Source organism: Eschrichtius robustus, chromosome 6 (assembly GCF_028021215.1).
Source record: "Eschrichtius robustus isolate mEscRob2 chromosome 6, mEscRob2.pri, whole genome shotgun sequence".
NCBI classification, from domain to species: domain Eukaryota; kingdom Metazoa; phylum Chordata; class Mammalia; order Artiodactyla; family Eschrichtiidae; genus Eschrichtius; species Eschrichtius robustus.
This window is the reverse complement of record NC_090829.1, coordinates 66,443,850-66,457,767: the sequence shown is the minus strand read 5'-3', so window position 1 is coordinate 66,457,767 and position 13,918 is coordinate 66,443,850. Positions and strand designations below refer to the sequence as shown.

Here is a 13,918-nt window from a genome sequence, read left to right as displayed (position 1 = left end):
TGGAGCTGGTTGAGGGTGGGAGGAGGGTGCGTGGGGGTGAGAGTGGGGATGCGGTTCTGGTCCTGATTCTGCGACAGATTCAATATATAACGCTGGACAGCCCAGTTACCCCTTTGGACCTCAGTTTATTACTCTGCAGAATGTGAGTTGCTCTAGGAGATATTTAATGATCTTTCCATTAAAATTTACAGTGATGGGGGCACGGGGAGAAGGGTCTAAGGTGGATTTAGAACTCTCCAGGTTTGGTGTTAGTAGTTATCTCACAGGGAGGTATCTCTTCCCTCCACCTCCTCCACCTCCATCTCTACACCTCCTTTTGCTGCATTTCCGTATCCCATACCCCGTTAGGACCCCATTAGGACCCCATTAGGTCCCGTCTTGTCCCCGCCTGATTCTCAAGCTCATCTTCAGCTGCTCCTGAGCGTCCTACCATGGTTCCCCTTGGGGCGGGCAGTGGCCCCCCCCAAAGCATCTTCAATCAATACTCAGTGCGTCTTGACCCGTCCCTCTCCTTGAGAGCCAGCTCCCACCATTCTGAAAAGCTTCATTTTTTACTCTGGTGTTAGAATCTGTTTGTCTGGAATTATTTAGAGCTGCACTGTCCAATATGTTAGCCATCAGCCATGTGTGGCTAAATTTAAATTAATTAAAATAAAATGAAAAATTCAGTTCCTCAGTGGTACCAGCCATATATCAAGCCATATATCTAGTAGTGGCTACTGGTAACCATACTGTACTGTGCAGATATAGAACATATTCATAGACATTTCTATTGAATAGCACTGGTCTAGAACTTGAAATTCCCACTTCAGTGTATTTTGTCTCATAAAAGAAGAGGCGGGTACAGGTTTAAAGGCGCAGCCTGAAGCCCTCTGGGGGCAAGGACAGGTGGGGTGGGGTATAGATACACAAATAACTATGTAACCTCTGTGCTCTGTCAGTTGATTAGAATCTATGAGTCCCAGTGTTGCCTAAATTTATTTCCTGGGGAGGAAGAGCTGTAGAAATTCACCACAAGAGGATGGCTGTGTGTGTGTGGGGGGGGGGGCCTGGAGAATATATTCCTGTGCTCTGCAGAAACGTGTGATCTGTGGCACCACTACTTACACGTGATGCAGTATCAGGTGTGATATTGCCCTCCTAGATGAAAATACCCTGTAGAAGATTCTATAGCTGTCCTAGATCCTGGGGATGCTGAGGGAAAGGGCAGATGAGGCAGATCTGGGATCCTCCAGGTGACAGTGGGGCTGTGTGTCTCCATTCAGGGGGCGTGATGACCAAGGGGAAGCATGAGCAGTGGAGACAGCACCTGTCTCCCAGCCCCTCCCCCTTGCCCAGTCCGCGAGACTGCCCCATGAGGGGGAACGTATTTGCTGTGCCTGTTCCCTCAGGCATAGCTGTGACTTGGGCAATTTGATTCATGGACTGACATCAGATGACCCTGTGCTTATTATTATCTGGAATAGGAAAAAAAAACTGTCCCATTCACACCCCTAATTGTTCTCTGACATTCACACCTTTCTGTAGCTCATCTGTAGAGTTTCTGCCCCAAGTGGGACCTGAAAACTGAAGATGAAGTTCAAGGTGGTGCGTTTGTCTGGTGGTGTGTTTGTCTGGATGTGTTTCCGGAGACGGACTGCTTTGGACACTGTGTCCCGCCTGTCCGCTTATGTGCAGGCTGGCTTTACTCTTCTCTGGCTTTGGCAGGGAGCTTCTGGTGACTTGTCCGGATTCCTCTAGGGACCGAGAACTAGGCAATCTGGACGAATCTACCTTTCGTCGACTGGGTGCAGTAGAGGTACAGGAAGAGCATCAGGCTGGTGTGTTTGCGAACCAGTGGGCATGTAGGGTTGTGTTCACCTCTGCCAGCTACAGAGGATACTCAGCTGGGCCTGTGTAGAGCATGTGCCTCACAGAGTGTTGTTCAACTGCAGACATATGGTGGCTTCTGGGAAGAGGAGCGTCAGCAGGCCAGGTATCATGAGGTTTCCAGAGGTCTCCAGCTGCTCCCAGCCTGAAGAAGCAGCACCAGCAGCACCTCTTACTGAAATTGTGGGGTATAAGGTTAGGGGTAGACTGCTCAGATTGTGTCAGGGGGAGAGTCAGGCCTCAGGTGTGTCAGCAAAGGTGAGGCCTCTGCGGTGGGCCTGGGGGTTGAGGGATGAAGAGCCACTGAAAATAGAGTGGGGGTGAGGGGGGTAGAGTAGGTGAAATGAGATGAGATCTGAGAAAAATTCCGGAAGATGAACATCTTCTCCTTCCGCAGCCACTTCTTTTCAGTATATAAATATACCTGTGTCTTCTTCGTATTTAACGCCAATGACCCCCTCACTGTCTTCGCTTCCCTTTTGACTATTAACAGGTATTTTTTAATTCCTTCAAAGCCCAGTTTCTCAAAGAGTAGATTATATTTATCTCTACTTCTTATTTACTCCTTAATTCGTGGAAGTCTCATTTCCATGTCCCTAAAACTGTCACCCCGCACCCCATTGCCAAATCATCTCTATCTCACCTGGTCTCCCTGCTGCCTTTTGCACTCCCTCCTGGAAGATTCCGAGTCAGGGAGGGAGCACTCGCTCCTCGGTCTCCCACGTCTGTTTCCTCTCTGCTGTGATGATATTCTTTCTCTCAGCATCACTTACGTGCTGGTGTTCCCTGAGATTCTCTCACCTTGCTGGTTTGCTCTCTGTTACATACACCTGCCATGACTTAGGTTTGTACTGCATATGAACTCACGGTCCTTATAGCTCCTCTAAGTATTTCTACTGAACTCCAGACCCACAGACCAATTGATCTGTCCGCTGGGAGATCCCTCAGCATGACCAAAGCTGTTCTCATCATTTTGCCATCCAGTTTGCTCCTCTTACTTCAGAAATCTGGGAGGTATCGCCTGACCTCTCTCACCACCCTACCCCATCCCGCAAGAATCGGTCACCATGCCCTGTTGAATGCTCTCCCTAAATACCTCTGAGGTTGATCTTCTTTCTTTCCTTCCCATTTACTGCTGCCCAAACTCATCATTTGTGTCCCTTGCCTCTGCAGCCTCCTTCATTATTGTCATGCCTGTAGCCTCCCCTGCTACAGCCCACCCTCCACACTACCACTATCCTGGGGTGATTTTCTAATAATCGGATATGATCGGCTTTCTCCCCTGCTTGTGCTCTCTCCTGCTAGTGGATAAAACTTAGTCTCATTAGCCGGGCACACCTCATTTCCAGATACTAACAATACATACCATTTATTGAGAAGGACTCAAGAAACACTTTGCCAGAGGGCAGAGGCACCCACTAACATCTGGATGACAGCTGGACTTCAGGCCAGCATCTGAAGACAGGGAGGGAAACTGGACTTCCAGAAACCTGGAAACAGAAATGTCTGAAAGATGTGCAAAAATTGTCTGCCAGCATGGCTGACAAGAGGTTTAGGAGAGAACTTTTGCTGATACTTGGTGTGAGATTAACCCTGTGGGTGTGGACGTTTGTCGCTGTGATGTGGAGTGAATATTTGTTCCTCGTCTCTCACGAGGCCTAGGTGACCTGTCAAGAGAGGCCCTTTCTTACTACTCTTATTCTTTTGTTTCTGTGCATATCCTGTACCTGCATCTGTGTTATAGGTATTACAAGAAGGCAGTGCCCTATAACCCTTGTGTGTGTCTTTGTGCTGATTTTATACCGCTGAGTAAGCGTATATGGCTTGTGCTGATTGCTGGTTGGCAGCTGCTTGCAGAGTACCTGAAGAAGAGGACGGTGATGCAGGGAAAGGAGTTTGTGCTGAGACTCAGGATATCTGGGTACCAGTCCAACAATACAGTGGAGTGAGTCAATATAAACCCATTATCAATTCAGGAAAAACTGCATGGAGTATATCCTATGGTTATACAGCGGTTATCCTTCCATTTTCATCCAAATGTCAATATCTATCTACTCTGGTCTATTTTATTCCTGGTCTGTCCTAAGTTCTAGGATTACAAAGATAATTAGACATAGTCCCTGACTTGGAGGGCTCACAATGTATGCTAGTCAGTGCTAGGAAAGGGAACAACTTTGTCATAGCTGGAGATGAGGGGTCAGAGATGGTTTCTTAGACCAGTCATGCAGGGGTATGTTTTGTAGAAACGGTCAGGGGGTCAAGGATGGGGCTGATAGGGAGCCAAGGGCATCCCGGGCTGAGAGAAGAAAAAAGAAGACCCAGAGACAGAGCCTATTTCATGCTCAGGAAGAGTAAACAACCAAGTACCAGAAGAGAGCAGGATGGAGCCCAAGAGGAATCTGGCAGCACCGGCGAAAGAGGGCAGAAAAGCAAGGTGGACTGGACTTAGGTAAAGACAGCTCTTTTGGCTCAACTAAGGAGTGAGGAGGGAGCATGAGAGACATTTTATTATCATTTTTAGAACTTGTCTTTAAAAGCAAAAAAAAAAAGGTAGTGCTGAACAGCAATCCTACCCTTGTGTCTTCTACAAACATTGGAATGCCTACATATTTTATACTAGGCACTATGTATGTATTAAAGGAAGCATTCAGTTTCCCCCTCTTTCTGGTCTTTCTCCATCCATCTTTCTTTCACACTCAAGGGGCTAGAATAGTCTCAGTTCTCATCTTTAGGTATAGCAATGAATGAGCTCTTCAGGCGTGCTGTGGGTAAGGAGAATTTGGGCTGCAAGTCCCAAAACTAACAACTGTGGTCAAACACCACAGAAAGATTTGTTTATTCAATGCTGAAAATCCAGTCAATTAACTAATTGAATAATTAGTGAAAGTAGACAATTTGTTTCTGGTCTTAATTGTTCAAGTATGCTGAATTCGGTTGAGAACAATTAGAGTACTGCTGATTTTCCGTTTTGCTTTTTTATTCCTTTTTGTTTGTTTCTACAATAAAAGTGAATTACTTTCTTATGATTTAAATATGTGTATATCCACATTCATTATATACATATCGTAGTTCTTTAAACAAGAATAAATGTCCCTAATAAAATAAAATATATAAAACTTTTGATTATGTATGCTTATGTGTGTGTGTGTGTTCATATATCAAAGTGTTTATATAAAAGATGAGAAAGAGAAAAGCATCCTTGAGAGCCGGCCTGGCACTCCCAGCTAGGCCACGGTGCTCTCCTGTTGAACATAACTCCACTGAGCAGCAACCTCAGACCAGACCACTCTGGGATGATACTAGATCAAGGCAAGCATAAGACCACTCTGTAGTCACATCTGAATATAGATAAGAACACAAACATGGTCCAAACCACAAAAACGACTTACAACCCCCTATTCTGGCCACTATGAGGGGCTGCTACCTTACCAGTCACAGCTTTAGCTTGCTTCCTCTCTGTCTTCTCACCTTCTAGATAAGAATCATTAAGATTTCCAATCATAAAATATTCTCCACTTTCTGACAGCATCCAATCCAGAGCAAAGTCACTTACAACCTTCCCTCACCTGACACATGCCCCAGTGCTAGAGTGTGCCTGTTCTAAACCCTCTTACTGAGATTCTTCATTGTTCCCAAGGGCATCCTCCCTCTTTGCAATGAGTCAAAAAATCCAACTTTCTTCAGTGACACGTGTGTTTAAATTTAAAATGGGTGTTTCTAAATCTTAGGATAAAAATGAAATAAAATATATTTGCAGTTTATTTAGAAATTAGGGAGGAAAGCATCACATATAAAAATTATATCTGTTTTAATGCTTCTTAGTTCTTTAAAAACTTATTTCACAGTATTGTTAGACTTTTAAAAATCGTTTTCCCATAGAAAGTTATACAACAAATGTCTATTCTAATACTGGTTATCTTTGCATCTTTAGAAAATACATTTTCATTCACATTCTTATACCTATTTCAAGAACGTTTCACAAGTTATTTATTCTTTTGGTAGATGGGGAAGAATTTCACATACCCTCTTTCCTGTCAACTTGGATTTCCAGTTTTGTTAGAATAATCTAGTATTTTATAACTAAATTAATAAAATACTTGATAGCTCATACATTCTCTTTGAAGAATTATATTAGACAAATGAGTTATGCTTCATAATATTAGTTGAAGAATCAACTCTTAAATCATATAGGTTTACTTCTCCTCACCATCTTTATACCAACCGACTCCACTTTTGAGTTCTTTATTTTGATTTATTCTCTTCCTTTCTTACTTTTGTGAGTAATATTTTCAGAGAGAGAGAGAGAGTATGTGACTGGTCTGCCTATCTGAGAATGGCCTTTTTTTGCTCTTATCCCCCCTAAGTAGATTGGCCAAGTATTACTTTTTATCATAACAATCTTTTTTTTTTCTCTCAAAACTTGGTAGACGTTATTTCAATGTCTTCTGGAATTTATTGAGGTAGAAAAAAATCCGTTATCAGCCTAATGTTTCTTTCCTTTTACATTGCCTAATGTAATATATAAAAAAATTGATGCAATAACCTCACAAGTCTTGTAGAGAATATAAGCTGAAGAGTTTCTAAAGTTTTGCTTGTTTGTTGTTTTTTTTTTGTTTGTTTCTTGTGGTAACTTTGTCCATAGGAGAGAGAGAGGCATTTACTCTGATTCTTTAGACAGTTTCCATGTATCTCCCCATCAGCCTGAAGTAAAACCCTATTCTCTCCCTACTTTGCATTTGATTATGCCAATGAGGAATTTGCAAAGTTTGGAAGGTTTGCAAAATAGGTCGGTGCACAGGCTGAGTTCACCATCTTGAACCTCAAATTACTAGTTGCTAATTTGTATTTTAAAAATCTACTCCTGTAAACTAATTTGAATATTCACTAGAACAAGATAGTTATAAGTAAATAACTGATATAGATTTAGATGCATATTACGTGATCTTTAAATAATTATTTTTTAATAATAAGTATTCTTGTCTTTGGATTTGAGGCCCATGCAGATAATCCAGGATGATCTCATCTTGAAAGACTGAACTGATTATATCTGCAAAGACCTTTTTTTTTTTTTTTTTTCAGATAAGGTCACATTCCCAGGTTCTCAACACTGGCGATGACCTGGGGGCAAGGGAGCCCTCACATGTGAGACCTTCTTGGAAGCACCTTGCAAAGGGAGTGAGATTTCACTGCCATGTGGGTTCAAAAAGGTGATTAGGTCAGTGACTCTGAGACCAGCTATAAATGTGACACTGATTATGAGTACAGGTTCATAAGGTTGGAGGGTATTCAGGTTAAATATGAGGATGGTTTGTATTAGAAATGAGGTTTTCCAACTTTGCTTCCCCTTCAAGCTCTTTGTTTCTATGAAACTTTGTTGCAGAATCCTGTTCAAAAAAATAGTATTCCTGCCACACCCCCCTCCCCCCTCACCCCCCACCTCACCTCTGCAGGCCCTGTGGCCTGTGTGCAGGGAGCCCAGGACCTAATTTGGGAAGCCTGGGAAGCCCTTATAACACAGGTTATAAAGTGTCTGAAGTTCCTGCTAGTGCTAATTGTTTGATTCTATGGCTCAGATAGTAATCTGTATAATTTCCTAGATTGCGACTACTTTTCAAAGCCAAGGATTGAGTTTTGGTCATCTCTGAATCCCCAACACAGTGTCTGGCACAACGTGCTCAATAATCAAATGTGTGAAGGAAAAGGTTTTTGTCTGAGTACTTCTTTACAGCCCTAGCACCAAGCACAGCTCTCTCTGCATAGTGGGTGCTTTAAAAAAGTTGGTGAAGGAAATACATGAAGGAATGAATACAATCCCGCCCTAAAATTTTAGATGAACTTGTCTTCTACCAGTTGAGCCAGCAGAGGGCAGGAGAGCTCAGTTTAACAACAGCTTCCTCTGGGTGAGCTGAGGCAGCCACGCTTAGCCGTGGCCTTGAAAAGCAGGTCCAGTTGTTTCATGGGATTAGGAAATGCACAACCAGAAAAGGATGGAGACACAAAGCATGAAGGCTCAACACATTAATCCCCAAAGCTTTCTCTCTAGGATCATACTCTTGTCAGGGAATAAGGTTTTGCTTCAGGCTGATGGGGAGACACATAGATAACAGGGCAGGAACTGCCAATCTTACAACATGATTTCAACCACTTGGGTGGAAGGGATTCAAGAAACTTCACAGAAATAACATAAAACTAAGAGAATCAGAGGATCTGACTCTAATACTAGTTATGTGGGTTTGAGAGAGACCCTTCCTTTCTCTTGAATTCAATTTTCCAACGTGTAAACACAGGGGAAGCACTAGATGCTTTTGAAGGTCCTGGTCTGTGGTTGGGTCCACTTCCGGCCGCAGTCCTGCCTCTGTCCTCAACAATTGGTATTGTATCAGGAAAGCCAATGAAGCAGGTGCTTTGGCCCTGACGGGGCCAAGCCAAGTCCATTGTGCTTGGGGGTCCCCAAGTCAAAGGTGGGAAAGAAGAGAACGGTAAAAGGGAGAAGGAACTGAGCAGAGTGAGATGAGAGAAGAACAGTTGTGGGCGGTGCTTTGTGACTCCATCATTTTCTACAAAGGTGGAGCCCATTCTAGTAGCAGACTATAATTCAGTTCTTAAAATATATAGACCTATATAAGTCAGAATCTTTGCAGTTGGGTCCCAGGCATCTATGTTTTTAAAATGTTTCCCAGGCAATCCTGGTGTGAAGCCAGAGTTAAGATCCACCAGTCTAGGTTACGATGATAGTTTGAGGGTGGGAAATTGGAGCTGTAAAAGGGATACTTCACTCCATGGGGCACTTCTGTGTTTATATAGCCCCTATCATGCCACTTCAAGGTGGGGGGGGCGGGTCTCAGGAGCACCCTGAAGAGGAATTTCGCCATCTGTTGTGTGCTATTCCAGGAACAGGGCCTTAGGTCTCTGGCCTCATTCCTCAATCCCCGTTGGTCAAGACAGCTCTTCTCCTGCCAACTGCACCGGGAAGGCTCGTGCAAGACCTGAGACTTAACACTTTGTTTTTAGGAGAAAAATAGGTAAAGAGAACTGGGAGACGTTCTCTGGGTGGCACAGTCGGGCAGAGCACAGCTCGATTTCATTTCACTGGGGAGCTCTGAGCAGAAGCCATAGATCAGCAAGTGGGATGCTTCTGGAGAGTCCAATGGACCCACAAAGAGAAAGGAATCTGAGAGGATAATTCGGGGCAAAGTCTCCTTGCTTCTCTCTGGTGAGAGAGGAAATGTTGGAGTGGCAGACAGGGATCTGACATCAGCCCAGCTCTGCACTAACTATGTAACCTGAGGCCTCCATTCCCTTGTTTGGTTGATATTAACACATGATCAAACACGAAACTACGCAGAGGTGAGTCAGCAGTGCTACTCTCTTCTATTGTGTGCCAGGGACATACGTGTTCCTCATTGGTTGGTGGATGTGTCCTCCCTAGGCCTTCCAGTGAAGTCCCTTATCTTTCCAATGACTATATTAGCATATTTATATGACAGCTTCAGTTAGTTTTTAGCAGATAGGAACAATTACACAGAACAGTGTTTAGGGTTTTTTCCTTTGCTGAAGCTCAGAGATTACTAAGGGATCAATGGATATGTGTTCCTGAAAGTATCAGCTACCTAGGGTTGGGGGTCAAGTGATACAGTCCTCAGTTACCTGAGGTTCACCTGAGGTTCGTTCTACCTACAGAATCCACAGAGACCTCACATATAAGAAGAAGAATGTGTCTTCCACTAAATCAACATTTTTCAGCAACTACTCTATGCTTCACATTTTTATGGTCTCTGAGGAAAATACAAATATGACAGAAACAAGATTTCTGCTCTCAGTGAAACTCTAGGCTCATAGATGAGACATACAGACTCTCAAGGAACAGGAATGCGAAGTGATCTAGAATGGTCTCTACTAGAGGAACAAAAGACACACCCTTGGGCACAGGAGGGGGCCATAGTAATTCTAAATGAGAAGCTCTTGATGTAAAGTAAGCTGTATGATGTTAACAGTCAGAGATGGGTCCAAGGTATTCCAGCTGGAGAGAACAGCATGCACACAGAAGTGGATGCGGGAAACTGCAGAGTGTGTACGGGGAAGAGCAGGTGGTGGTGGGGAATGGGAAGGTGGAGAGGTTAGAGGTGACACAGAGCGAGACTGTACAGGACAGTTAGGGTCTGAGGAAACGTGACCGCCCGGCTGATGTGTTTGCATTTGAACTAGCTGGCACTGGGCAGTCACTGAGAGCTTCTGAGCCGGAAAGTGATGGGATAGAGACCAGAGAGGAGACTACTGCAGGAGACCAGGCCTGAGCTGTCATCACTCACCCACCCATGGAAAAAGTTCAGCCCTGGGCTTCATTCATTGACCCCTTCACCCTTCATTGTCTAAAGCGATCACTTTAGGCCAGGCTTTGTGGAAGTTGGTGAAAGCCAATTTGGCGGGAAAGTCTGGCTTCTCTACCATCAGCAACTCCAGGGGCATGAGCTGGCACTCTTCCAGCTGAAATCCAGCTCAGCAGAAGCCCTTAGAGAATTGCAAGCTCTCATTCTCATGCTCCGTGGTGGTAGGGTTGCTCTAGAAGGAAAGGTCCTTAGTGTATCCTCACCTAAGCACCCTTGCCCTTGGGCAAGAGGGGTCTGCGTGCTCCCTATAGCCTGCCCCCATCCCCAGCGGCACATCCCAATAAATCTGCCTCTTCTTCAAGTGATCTCCCAACTTTACTTAGGTCAAAACTGTCCTTTAGGCAGCTATAAGCAAGAAGACAATTCAGCATATATATTCACACTACAGTGTTAATAACTATCAAGTTTTAATGTGCTACGTCTCCAAGAAAATGTAGAGAAGAGACTATTTTCTAATAGTCTAATAGTCATAGACTAATTCTAAGGGTTGAATTTCAGCACCAGTCTGCTGCATTTCTGTGAGAGATCTTCCTGGATCTTCAGATCATACCCTACAGTGTCCTCAGAGGAAGGGCAGTCTGACTATTTGGGTCAGAGTATCATTGAGGATACTCCAGCTTCCAGAAGCTGGCTCATTGAATATCACCCCTTGGCGCTGGCTGGCGGCCTCCCTCTGGGCAGCAACAACAAAAACAGGACTTTATCTTTTTATCATGTTTTATGGATAACCAAGCACTTTCACTTACACTGTCTGATCTGGTTCTTAAATCATAATTATAGCAAAAGCAAGGATTATCAGGCCCATTTTAAGCAAGAGAAAACTGAGGACTTAAGTCTAGGGCCTCAGACATCCAGGCCAGGGCTTTTTACACTACCATGTTGCTTTTGCCCACTGCCTGTAATTCTCACTTTATTCTGGCTTGGAAGTAAAATGGTTTTTCACTTACAAAAGGTCCAAGAGAAGTTTTTGTCAGAAATCCACTTCCTGCACTCTCAGAAATGTGTGGAACTTGAAAGCATTTTAGGGAATGTCTAGATCACTTGTTACCAATTGTTCTTCTCATTTCCTTAAGTTGAGATCCAAACAAACCATTAGCATGTCTTGTCAACTGTACTTCAAAATAAACTTCAAACCTAACCAGTCCTCAGCTCCTTCATAGCCGTCACTCTTGCCCAAATACCACCTTCTCTTGCCTGAACTAGTCTGGGGAATAAGGTCCCCCAAACAAGCACAAACCACCTTCCCTTCCATGGAAACAGGCCTTGGGGGTTGGCTACAGTAGTCTCCGGTTGGAGGTATGAAATGCCTTTATGCCAAGCCAACCAGCTTGGGTATTTAAGGGAGAATGTGTCCCTTTCATCCTGGCTCCTCTTTTCTCTTAAATGGTTCTTAGACTCCTAAGTTATCTTCCTGACTCTGCTGCTCTCTTACAGTTAATTCTCCACTTTAGCAGAAGGCATTGATTTAAAAAAATCAAATCAGGTCAATCCCTTGCTCAAAATCCTCCAGTGGTTTTCTTACTGTGGTCTTCAAGGCTCTATGTGATCTGGCCCTTGTCTGCCTTGCTGGTCTCATCTCCCAGCCCTCTCTGATTCACCCACTCTGTTCGAGTTCCCTTGCCTTGTTTCTGATGTTTGAATGTACCAAGCATGCTTCTACCTCAGGGTCTTTGAACAGATTGTCTTCCCACCTGACAAGGAAATATCTTTATTCAGACATTTGCATGGCTAGCTCCCTCACCTCATTCAGATCTCTGCTCAAATGGTTCCTCCTCAGGAGGGTTTTCCCCTAGTCATCATACTTTATACCTTGTGTTAATTCTTAGCAACTTGAACATAATTAATTAATTGATGTGTTTATTGTTTGTCTTTCTCACTAGGACTTTGTCTATCTAGTTCACTACTATATTATGAACCTCTCAAGCAGTGCAGATTCTCAGTACTTATTTGTAGAAAGAATTTGAGTGAATCAATTTTACAGATGGAGAGACTGAGGTCCAGGTGGGGAGGGCAGGTCAGCACCAGAAGCAAGATGCAAGAGCAAATTTTCCTTCTAATAGGCCTGTGAAATACCCACTGCATCCGGCTTCCTCCCTCATAATACATAAAAGCCAGGTTCTTTTCCAATATAAAGTTCTCAATTTGAGAAACAGCATTTTAACATCACAGTGTGCTCTAGTTTGCCCCTTTGTTTTCTCAAACTCAAGCTTGTTGATGATCAGGGCTGGAGAGAACCACAAAGGTTGCCTATCAAGCCTTCTATTTTGCAGATGAAGAAACTAAGGCCCAGAGAGGAAGCCCCCAGCTGGACTGTGGCAGAACCAGAACTAGAACCCAGGCCTCTGGACTCCAAATACAGTTACTTTCTGCTTCCCTGCACTGCTTAATATTGAACACCTGATTACTCATAGATTTTATTGTCTCTTACTAAAATGAGTTTTTGCTCCTCATATTGGCAGGTAGTCACGCCCAAATGTACATTTCACAGGGAGGTGGGAAATCACATCCCAGTTGGAGAGTAGCACATGAAAGAGGCCTAGATGCCCCCTCGAAGCCCTTGCATCCTGGCTGCAGACTGCTCAGCCAGAAGGTGTCTCTGGCATCCCTGAGTCAGGGGAGGAGGAAAGTTGCTAAACTGATCAACAGCCTCCCTCAACCTTGCCACTTCCTGCCTGCGTGCCCTTGTGCGGGGCAGAGGCAGCTGTGCTCTCAGGGACTCAATTTCCTCCTCTGTGAGATGGGGCTAGCATGCCCTGTCATACTGGGTGAGAAAATACTTTGTGAACCACAGAGGGCTGCACAAGGATGGGGTGTATCATTCTTAGTGACCAAGGTCTGGGAAATAGGGTCCTCAGTACAACCACAGACAGCGCCCCACCCCCCGCCCCCCTCCAGCCTTTGGGACTTGGGAGCAAGACCCTGGGGGTCGGCTGCAAAGGGCTCAGGTTGGGGAAGTTTCAAGTGTCTTTGTGCTAAATCAAACTTTATGCAAAACTTGGCCATCTGGAGGGGGCTTAAGGAAGAATTTGTGTCCCCTTTTGTTCTTCTTTCTTTCTTAAGTGGCTCCTAGACTCCTAACAATTAGAGGATTATAAAACTAAACGAAACAAAAAGCCTGGAAGTCATCTCATCCACAGCTTCAGCACTTCAGCAAAGGTATGAGGGAAGCCACCCAGACTTACTATTCCCAAGTAACTTAAACAGCTAAAGATCATGAGGATTTTTTTTTTTTAATACCAAATCATTCCATTTACATAAAGTTCAAAAACAGTCACAACTAACTTATAATGAGAGACATCAGAAGAGTACTTGCCTCTTGGGGAGCAATGGACTGAAACAGGGCACACAGAAACTTTGAAGGTGATGAAATATTCTATATCTTCATTCCCACGTTGGCTTCATAGGTTTATAGGGGTGTCAAAGCTCACTGAACTGTACACTTAAGACCTTTGCATTTTACTGGATATAAATTAGACTGAAATAGACTGACTGAACTGAAATGTTTTCCTTTTAAGTTCTGATATTGCATTGTATGTTGCATTTTCTTTGTTCCTGAAAAATATGGAATGCTTCAAGAATTTGCGTGTCATCCTTGCTCAGGGGCCATGCTAATCTTCTCTGTATTGTTCCAATTTTAGTATATGTGCTGCTGAAGCGAGCAC

At 44.0% G+C, this 13,918-nt stretch overlaps 1 non-coding gene across 1 annotated transcript; it reads right to left on the bottom strand.

Moving 5' to 3' along the window:
• Positions 1 to 13,811: 13,811 nt before the first annotated feature.
• On the bottom strand, positions 13,812 to 13,918 carry LOC137766894 (U6 spliceosomal RNA). The gene has a single exon (XR_011074422.1). It is a non-coding gene; the product is annotated as a U6 spliceosomal RNA (small nuclear RNA).